Below are 11519 nucleotides of genomic sequence, written 5' to 3'. Positions count from 1 at the left end.
ACATCTTCAATTTAAAACTGGGACACCCCAAATCGACAACTGCAACCATCAGAATGCTACAATTCGAATATTGAAGATTTAACCTTTGGCAGCCAGTGCAGTCCAATTACAAACGGGATAGGTACAGCTATATCATCCGATCCTTCCAAAGGAGGGGAGATACAAAACGATTCCGCAGGTTCAGTTCCATCCTTACACTTGGTACAAAATAGTTTGATGTCAGCTGTCAGAACAATTATCGCAGACTCAGCAGATAGCCACAGCACCTCGCTCCCACCTTACAAATACAAGAGCCTTGGTGCAGCATACTAGTTCCTTGGGCTCTGCTGTTCTCGCGTAGGATGTCCATTGCCGCACATCAAGGAGGAAAGTCAAGGGCGTTTCGTGGCTGACTACACCTTCCCCCATCGATTGATATGAACAAATGGAGATTCAAGTAGGATGATTGATACACATCACATCACTATTACCCCTTACAAAATCGTGAGTGCGCTATCATCACCTCGGCCTTGACAGCTCCACCGCGTGGAGGTTGTCGGTTGAGTCGAGAATCCACTGAGTTTTGATGCAGACCCAGCTCGACCTCCTGCTGTACTATTTGTACCTTCTGCCACTCCTCCCATCTCTCGGCAAGACCATCACCTTCGAGCATCCTCACCACCTCCAACATCTTAGGCCGGTCCATTGGGGAGCCCTGTGTGCAAAGGAGCACGACCTGGATCAGCGACTCCACCTCAACGTCAATGTAAGCATGCAGATCTGGGTCAACCAACTTCTCCAATTTCTTCTCCTTGAGTAATCCCTTGACCTGCACAAAGCATATGAACTCACTATTAACTTGCCAGTCAAAACAGGTGTTTTATCACAAAAAAGCAACTCCTGTACAAGCAAAATCAAGATGTTGACAAAAAGAACGATCCAAAGACATGCTGCTGAACCATATGCTTAGTTTAGCTGTAAACATTGTACCAATTCAGAAATAATATCTTCTTTCATAGACCCTTGCGATGAATCATTTGCTATCGGATGAAGCGATTGACAGATTTTTGACAATTGTACAGCAAAAGTGAGCAACCAACCCCAGCACAGTATCAAGCCACAAAAAGGCATGAATATCTAGTTGCAATTTAAACCGAGGAAATTGCATTAATCAAGTACCCAGTCAAGCAGCATGACATCATCATCATTGGCAAGGCGAACAAGATCAAAGGCATGTTGTCCTGTAATAAGCTCCAAAAGCATAATTCCATATCCAAATACATCAGTCTTCTCAGAGGATTTTCCTGTTGAAAGATATTCAGGTGCGATGTGGCCAATTGTCCCACGAACAGCAGTAGTTACATGGGTATCCTTGTAATTCACTAGTTTGGCCAAACCAAAATCCCCCACTACAGCTTCAAAGTCTTCATCTAATAAAATATTCGCAGCTTTGACATCACGATGTATAATCTTTGGATCACAATAGTCATGTAAATAGGACAGGCCCCTGGCAGAACCCAATGCAATCATTCTTCTTGTTTGCCAATCTAGTGCAGGTTCAGATGGTGGCCGTTCTACAAAATAAAACTAGTAATAAATATTTTTACAGTCTGATATTGTTGTCAAGAAAGTATAACAAACTGAAAGATACAAAGAAAAGGCTGTACGACTGGAGTAAACAACACAGAGTACCTCTTAAACGTGATGCAACACTTCCATTAGCCATATATGGATACACAAGCAACCTTTCTGTTGGTGTCATACATAATCCATGAAGGCGCAATAGATTTCAGTGTACAGCCATATTAATCATCTCAGCCTCTGTTTGAAACTGTAGTTCCCCACCAGGTGTCCGTTCCTCCTTTAGTCTCTTAACAGCGACTAATGAACCATCTGCCAGCCTTCCTTTGTAAACTTTGCCAAATCCACCGCTACCAAGGATGTTCTTATTGCTGAAGCTATCCGTTGCAACTTGTAGTTTTTGTAGTGAAAATCTTTTAAGCTGGCCAAGATGGACCTCTGGATCTTCCTCGGCTGCTACATTAGAAATCTCACATTAAGTTGATTCATGTTATTCTCCAAGTAATTCTCCTGCTGTTGAATACTTACCAGGTACATCAAAGAAATGCTCTTGTGGTTTCCTGCGCTGCCACCATGCAAAACCAATTGCAGGAACAGCAAATAGCAAGGCCACCGCCGCAGCAACTCCACCAGCAATTGCTCCAGTACTAGAGGAACTACTCCCTGCACAAAATAAAAAAGTCAGCAACAAAATCATAAATTTGATACCCTAAACTACTGCTGCAACAATATAGAAGGGAGGAAAGGAGGAAGTGGGTATTGACTTAGTGCTGCACCACAAGAGAGATTCTCATAGTTCCTATGAGGTACAGGTCATGAAGCTTCCCATCTTACTCCCACAATGGCAAGTTAACAGCGCAGACTCACTCACAGTTTAATAGTGCACAGATCTAGAATTGCAAAAATGTAAAGCTGTGGTTCCCTATTATGGATTAACATTTTTAACTTAATTTTAAGGAAAAAAGTGTTTTCCCTTCTTTTAAAAGTTGAGTAAAAAATACATTCAATATATATAGTTCTCTCCCGCCTCCACAACATACACAAATCCCAATTAGGCCGTCACTTAGGTGAAAGAGTAAAGTAGGATAAGTCCTCTTGAATTCAAATATTTACATGGACTTAGAGCATCTCCAACTGACTCGGCAAAGGGCTCGCTATCACCAAATTTGCCGAGAAATCGCCAAATTTGCCGAGCTGGTAAAAAAAAAAAAGCCTCCAACCAATTCCCTATCAGACTCGCCAAATTTGGTTCCTCCCTATCGGCTCTGCCTCGCTCGCTACTACCAGTTAGCCGCAGTGAACAGTAGATGTTCACCATCTCCGGTTCGAAACGAACTAAACAGACGATGGCTGGTGGGCCCGCTGTTCAAAACAATGGTTTCTGTTGCTCCAAAAATCCTAAATCTTTTTGTACGTGTTTTATAATTCATGTGCAACCTATTTTAATTGGAGTCACCCAAAAAGACTATGTAAAATTTAAACTAAAATTCTCCAAAAAAATCTACTTTTATAACTTGTAATAATTGTTAAGAGTCTCAAATAAATTCCCAAGAATATGGAAAAATTCACTAATATTTTGCTTATGTGATGGACTTTATTTCCAACTAGGGTTGAAAACGGTAACGGAAATTTCCGATTTACCGGGGGCCGTTTTCGAAAACTGCCGACCGTATTTTTCGAAATCGGTAATTTTCGGAATCGGTATCGGTATTGGTAAAATGTCCCGGAAATGGCAATGGAATAGGTTTGAGGCACTTCCGACCGTTTAGTCGGTTTTCTGATTTTTTCGAAAAAAATTGATATAGCTTTCGATATTTACCGAAATTTATCAGCCCACTTCACTTCAGTACTTGGGCCTTCGGTTATTGGATCCGGCGTCTCCCAATGGGCTCACGGCCACAGAAACACAAACACTGACCCAGCCACCGGCTCCGTCGGAGAAACCCTCACGCCTCACGTGCACGCACGCCTGCCTCAGTCCTCACGCCGTCACGCGAAAACCCAGCGCCGAGCCGCCGATTCTGGATCCATCTTGCCGACTTGCGCCGCACTGCCCGGCTCCTCCGCCCGGGGCATCCTCTCCGGCCGGCGCATCCAGCTCCTCCGCCCAACGCATCCGGCCCCTCCACCCGGCGCATCTGGCTCCTCCGCCTGGGGCATCCAGCTCCTCCGCGGTTCCGCCCGTCACATCTTCTCCGGCGGTCACATCTTCTCCAACCGGCGCCTCTTCTCCGCTCGACGCATCTTCTCCAGCTGGTGTCTCCTCCGCCCAGTGCATCTTCTCAAGCTGGTGTCTCCTCCGCCCAGTGCATCTTCTCAAGCCGGCATCTCCTCCACCCAGTACATCTCCTCCGTCGTGGTGAGCCTGGTGGCCATCGAGAAGGAGTGGTCCGGAGTCGAAGGCCAAGTATTGAAGGTGGTCAGGTTGCCCGGTGTGGCGGTGTCCATCACGGTGGCTTCTTCATTGATGATTTTGCTCTAAAGAGTATAGTTGGCTAGTTGCTGAGATATACGATGCAGGAGGAAGTATTGAATTTGATCGGAAATTGTGATCAGATCATAGGCTTAAATAGAACCTTTATTCTGCTTTTTTTTAGATTAAGGAATAAAAATTATCCCGGTCTTGTTGGAGTAGTTCGTACTGGTCCATTTGTGAATTTAGTTGTGGTTTCATGTACTTGTACTCGTCTATGCTGACTTGCTGAGCGCCTGAGCACTTAGCACCTAAGCCCTGAAATTCTAATTATAATAGGCTAATAGTAGATGTGTTCATGGAAGCATACTATGAGTGTTGATCTGATCCTATAGTTGTTGTTTCTTCCCCATATTATAACTTGAATATTTGTATAGTTTGAAATGTGCTATGCATAATTTAGTGAACATGTTGTTTTTTATGCTTCCAGGTCTTTCCTTCCATATGGCTTATGTTATGTAGATCAGTAGATGTATCTATTTATTTTTGTATACTCAATATTTTAACCATAATAGATTGATCTTTGCATATGGATGCATATTGGGTGGATGGATCTGGTGGTCATCTGTGTTGACCTATGTTACATGACCTATGTTATGTGTGTTTACTTAACTTGAAAGTATCTTCATTCTGAATGGTTTCTTTCATTAGATGAAACCACCTACCGGAGAAGTGACTTCCCGACAGCGCACGGTCATGGATCCGCCCCCATTTCGTGATGCTACCGCCACTTCCTCTCAGAACTCGCTTGTAGGTAATAATCAATTACAACCTCAATTGCAGATTCATCAACTCATACTTCATTTGCTTTGCTGATTTTCAATTGTCTATCAATGGATGATAGGAACTCAGAACAAAGTGGTGTCAGCTACAAGTGCAAGTGCGAGTACAAGTGTAGTGGGTGCAAGTGCCGATGATATCATTGATGTGGACCATGAGGATGATGGACAACCTCCTTTGAAACAGCAAAAGAAGAGCACATCAGATGTATGGCAGTATTTCACCAAGTACACAGTGACAGTGGAGGAGAATGGCAAGCAGGTTGATCAGTTATGGGCACAATGTAAGTTCAAAGGGTGTAATAACAAAACCAGCAAAGGTAAAGCTGAGAGTAATCGAGGAACCACAGGGTTTTGGAGTCATCTAAAGCATTATCACAGTATTGTTAAAAGCCAGCAACAACTCAAATCAAAAACTGATCATGAGAAAGGTATGACAGTTATTGAACCATACAAGTATGATCAAGAAGTTAGTTTGAGGAAGTTATACATTGCAATAATCATGTATGAGTATCATTTTAACATAGTTGAACATGAATATTTTGTTGAGTTTATAAAATCCCTGCGTCCAAACTTTCCTATCAAGTCTCGTATCACTGTTAGAAAGGATATAATGGACCTCTATTTGCAAGAAAAGGATAAGATGTATGCTTATTTTAAAACCCTTCAATGCCGCTTGAGTGCAACTATGGATATGTGGATATCAAATCAGAATAAGGGGTATATGTGTGTGACTGTCCATTGGGTAGATGATGATTGGCATATTTAGAAGAGGATTATTAATTTCTTCCATGTGCCAGGACGACATACTAGTGAGAATATGTCTCATACCTTAAGTTCATGTATGTTGAAATGGAACTTCGAAAAGAAAATATTTTCTTTGACTCTAGACAATGCTGCTGCAAATGAAGTTGCTGTTAAGGATGTCATCTTAGGACTCAAGAAGCATTGTCCATTAATTTGTGATGGTCTATTTTTTTCATGTGAGATGTGCTAATCACATTCTTAATTTGGTTGCTAAAGATGGTATGAGTGCTATTGCATCGTCAATTCAGAATATTAGAGCATTTGTGGTGGCTGTGAAGGGTTCTCCATTGCAGTGGGAGGAGTTCCTAAAGTGTGCTACTGAGTGTGGATTGAACACAAAGTCGGGCCTCTCACTTGATGTTTCTACTAGGTGGAATTCAACGTATACCATGTTGAGGGATGCTTTATATTACAGGATTGCTTTTGAGAGGCTCATGTCCTGCGAACGTGGTAGGTATGAGAAAATTGCTCCTTCTTCTGCAGAATGGGAGAAGGCAAAATCTCTTTTACCATGCTTGAAAAAGTTCTCTGATCTCACTGAGTTATTTTCTGGTACATTATATCCAACTGCAAACTTATTTTTCAAAGACTTCTGTGAGATTAAGTTTTTACTAACTGATTGGTGTCATAGTGATGATCCTACTATTAGTAGCATGGCAACCTCTATGAGTTCTAAGTTTGAGAAGTATTGGAAGAAGTCCAATGTTGCTCTTGCTATTGCAAGTGTTCTTGACCCTAGGTTCAAGAGAAAAATTGTAGAATTTTCCATAAGGAGGGTGTACAAAAATTCCTATCAAGATGAACTTAACAAATTTAATTGTGTTATGAGGAACATGTATGAATGCTATGCTGCTAGTAATCCTTCATCTTTAAAGAGTAAAGCACCTGCACCTTCAACAGAGGCAGATTTGTTTATAAACACGGTAGATGAGGAACTTGATAGCTACCTATATGACACACATGACCTACATGATGATGCAAACGACTTGGATAAGTACTTGGCTGAACCACCATTAAAGGTTACCAAAGCCAATTATCATACATTTGATATTTTAGCATGGTGGAAGGGTCAGAGGGATGAGTATCCTATTCTATGGCTGCTTGCTCGTGATGTGCTTTGCATGCAAGTGTCAACGGTAGCTTATGAATCGGCTTTTAGTGCTGGTGGCCGTGTTGTTGATCCATATCGTTCTCGTCTTGATCCTGAGATGGTACAAGCACTGATTTGCACTAAAGATTGGATAGCTGCAGCAAAAAAAAGGTGACAATTTAAACTTCTACTCATGTAAAGTCTTCACATTTTTACTAATGTACATGCCTTGACATTTCAGGTTCTAAGAATGTTTCGTCATTGGTCGTTGATCTTGATATTCTTGAGGTTGTTGCTAATAATCTGATGTTTGAGGTATAAAATATAAATTGTACAACTACTATTTTCTGTTCTCATTTGTGCAAAAAGACTTGCTGGAGGTTAATTGAATAATTTTCCTACAAAACAACAGGATGAAGACTTGGCAAGTGATGATGATGAGCTTGAGGTTGAGCTGTAGGCCGCCAAAAAAGTGAAGAAAGAGGAAATTCAAAAGTGATGAGTTTGTGTTGTGCTTGGTCAAATAATATTTGTATGGACAAAACTTGTATGGAGACTTAGTGTTGCGCTTGTATGGAGACTTTAATCCTTGTGACGAGGTTGTGTTATGCTTGACTACTTGTATGGAAACTTAAATTCTTGTGCTAAACATTTACGCTTATATGGAGATTTTTATCCTTTTGCTTGTCAATTAATAATTGTCTTATCATAAAAGATGTATCGATATAACATATACTCATGTCGATTATAGTCATGTCATGTATGACTTCATTAAACTTGTCGTATGTGATGTATAACTTGTGAGCTATGTTTTGGTGTTTTCGTTCAGAATTATCGATCCCCGATCGAAATCGACATATTATCGATCCGATAATATCATTTTCGATTTTCCGATATAACCGATACCATATTCGTTTTCGGCATTACCACTACCGATTTCGTTTCCGAGAAAAAAAATACGGAAATGAAAACGGTTTTAGCGTATTTCGATCGTTTCCGACCGTTTTCAACCCTAGATTATATGGAGAAAAAGTGAGTTCCTTTGTAATGCTCCATTTATATGTATTTTTATCATTTTATGTGATATTCTTCTTTCAATTCAATTTGAATTCAAACATATACAAAATTCATCCAAATGCCCATGAATGCTTATTATTATTTATTGCAAATCAACCACATACATACTGTTGTATGTTTTAATAGATTACAAGGTTTATCTTTCCAAAATATTGCAAATCAACCACACACATACTATTGTACCAGAAAACACATACATAATATGGCTTGTCATAAACTAACAAACTCAAACTCACCTTCCTAACGATGAACCATGACAGAATCACATAATCTTAAAAGAAAAAATAATAGGACTTGTCCGTTATCACAAACTCACAAAGTCTAGCACAAAGACACAAAGTCTTGTCACAAACTCACAAAGTCTAGCACATCAGGTCATCAACACGACAGCAGTACATCACATCAGTTCCAAACAATAAAAGAAACTAGTCTAGAACAATAACACATACAGTAATACAACTTGAATTTGACATGCATGCTCAAGCACTAGTAGGCAGCAGCAAACAAGCACCATTCAACATCAAAACAACAAGTTCCTAGGCAATGTTTCAGCACTGCAATAGAAGCAAGCACCATGCACTAGCTGAGCAGCACCAAGCCACCAACACAAATGATCAGTTAATGAACAACAGTTGAATCAAGTTCCTCATACAAACAAAGACCACAACAACACAAGTGTTAAGTATGAGCTACAATTTACAAAAATGATTATATGATATTACCATCTCTTCCTCTTCATCCTCAAGACAAGTTGCCAACGCGTTAATAAAGGTGGACTGCAAGCCTATTAACACAATGTTCAAAAATCAAGACTCAGTGCATACACATAAGAGACCAAACTTGCATACACATGTAAACTACTTACCTAACATGTCGGCTCGAGAGCAAGTTTACATGCACATAAGTGCTTCTATCATAGAGAGCTTTTGAATGTTAAACATATCCAATATGTCTTTCCTTATTGTGTTCCGGGACACAACCTTAAACAATGGCTAGAAGGTGGCACAAAATTTGCGAAAGCCGGTATATATGTTCCACCATAGATAGAGGGTACTCATGCACACAAGTAATTAATGCAAGTTCTTTCTTAGCAACATCTTGATCAAATGCATATTTTTCCACAACAACTAACTCGTCTTGATTTTTTTGATAATTTCAAAGAGGACTATTTTAAACCTTTTCTAACTTGCCGATGTTCACAAATTTCAAGATGGCCATGCAAATGTTTGGTCCCATTTCTTGTCTCTCCTCCTAGAAGTTTCTTACACCACATACATTTAGCTTTCCATGCACATCCTACTTGAAATCCTATCAAACTCTTCGCAGACTACATATTTTAATTTCCTCTTACTATCAACAACAACACCATCATCTATCTCTATCACATTCACATCAATAGTATCAATACCTTGAGATTCTTGTTGAGTTACCAACTTAGATTGAGTTCCAGTAGCTGCTGCACTGCCTGCACGTGACCCACTAGTATCAGGAGTAGACATATCCAAATAATCCAATCAAGCTGAAAAAATTACACAATATCCTAACAGTGTAATGGAATTGCTCAATTGCACCTTTTTATAGACTTACAGTGTAATGAAATTGCTCAATTCGATGACAGCAGGAAAGATTTCATACTAATCATTAAAAGAAGAAAATATTGTGTGAATAACACCAAGAGATGCTACTACTAGACCAGTAAGACATTATTTTACTCCACCTAGCATGTTATCTCAAAGCAATGAAGTCAATTATGCTAATCTGTTCATATAGCAATACAAAGAAAAATGGCATACAACTTCCTGCATAGAGAACACAACTGCCTAATAGAACAATTCATATGGCATTTCTAAAATGGTTGCTGACTGAAGGCAAAACTCAATTCTTGCAAACTAGAAAAGAATGCTCTAACCTCTAAGCTATGCTTACAGTCTGAATAGTGAATATAATATACAGAGTGTAGACTGACCACATAAATAAATTCAGATAAAAAACATTCACAAGAGGCCTGACAATTGGTATATCTTGCAATATTGTTCATCGGTGAAAAGTGCTACAAACTAACAAAATGGAAAAAAGCATTCACTCGGAAGCATCTCATCAATATTGTTCTATAATGCTCCCACTGCACTTTGGATTACAAAGAGAAAATATTGTTCCTAGGTTAAAGCTGCGTGACATGACACCAAACTGCAAACCAGATTAGACTAACGCCTAAAACCATCTGCCCAAGCGCATGCTTAAATTAACACTGCTACAGTGCTACACCTTGATCTGAACAAAAGATGCCACCAATCCTGAATAGAAAAGGCTCATACCTGAACAAGAAGAATGTCCAGACCAGGCAGGTGCCACTCTTTACATTTTGCTGGGTTGATTTGTCAGTTTAATATATTGTACCAGATAATCCATACTAGATTGGTTGACTAAGAGATTAGTAGTTTCTTGATCTGTTCAGATTGGCGGCTCAAGATAATCAAATGATGCTAACTGTCAGCAGTATGTATTATGTATCTACGACAACAACTTGCTGCATTTACCTATATATCAGAGGGGGACTAGTCGACTGGATCACTAGAGGAGCACTGAGCACAGGACTACTGTCACTCATGCCCACGACGCTGAGCGCTCGAACCACCAAATGCCTGAGCCATCAAGTGCCCGCGCTGCCAACGCCGATGCCTAGAGCCTCAGACACGGCGGATGAAGCCAATACGTGCTTGAATCCCAAGGTGATCTGCAGTGTCTTGAACACTTGATGTCCCAGACAGAGTGTCAAACCTGATCGAACATGAGCTCAACAACCCAAGAATCTTACATCACAGAAGAAATTCAGAAGAAGAACAAAGGTTTCAGAGGAAGAATCCCAGGGACGAATTCATTCCCCATCCATGTTTGGTGGTTTTGCTACAAGCAAAATAGTTGGATGATTCCCTTTGTCCACCACCCTATGAATATATCCTAACAACCCAGCCAAATTACGGTCTGGAAATTACAATGTGGTAACAGTAAATAAGAACTGTAACTGTCCGACAAAATAACTAACGACTGAATTTAACTGAAGTTTAGCTTCCGTAGCTAGAGTAGTTCACAGCCGTCCATCTGGAGATGTGTGTCACTCATTAGCCCGCACAACATTTATCTTTAGGTCATGAAAAATGCAACCCTCTGAAGAAACAGCTTGTCCTCAAGCTTCAGCAACATTGTCAAGACTTCAAGCTACCATGTCTTGATTGTGCGCCAATAAAATCCTGGAAAAGAAATCTTGATGAATGTTTTGTCCTCCCAAGTAGCATCCTCAAGGGGCATATTTTCCCATTGGATCAACCACTGTGTGACAGGTACTTCATTCCTATGTATAGCTCTGGTTTCCAGGACAACAACCGGTGATATCTTAATACGCCCTTGTGCATCCACAAGTGGTAAGTCCTCATTAGGAATAGCTCGATCTCCCAGATGCCTTTTAAGCTGGCTTACATGAAAAACAGGATAAATCTGTGCAGTCGAGGGAAGTTGGAGCTTATAAGCCACCTTACCAATTCTCTGCAGGATTAAGAAGGGGGCATAGTATTTGGTTGCCAATTTAAGTGAATTCCTCAATCTGAACGCAGTCTGTCTATAAGGTTGCATCTTGAGATAAACCGTGTCTCCAACATTGAATTCCTTCTCAGTACGCCTCAAATCAGCATACTTCTTCATTCTAGCTTGCGCATATGGCAAGTTCTCTTTCAGCTGT

At 40.3% G+C, this 11519-nt stretch overlaps 1 pseudogene; it reads right to left on the bottom strand.

Moving 5' to 3' along the window:
• Nucleotides 1–37: 37 nt before the first annotated feature.
• LOC133896325 (LRR receptor kinase BAK1-like) lies at nt 38–2739 on the bottom strand (annotated as a pseudogene).
• Between the last annotated feature and the right edge of the window lie 8780 nt (nt 2740–11519).

The sequence above is a fragment of the Phragmites australis genome, chromosome 16 (genome assembly GCF_958298935.1).
Source record: "Phragmites australis chromosome 16, lpPhrAust1.1, whole genome shotgun sequence".
Classification (NCBI taxonomy): domain Eukaryota; kingdom Viridiplantae; phylum Streptophyta; class Magnoliopsida; order Poales; family Poaceae; genus Phragmites; species Phragmites australis.
Note: the sequence above shows the minus strand (reverse complement) of the source record. Positions and strands in the feature narration are given on the sequence as shown.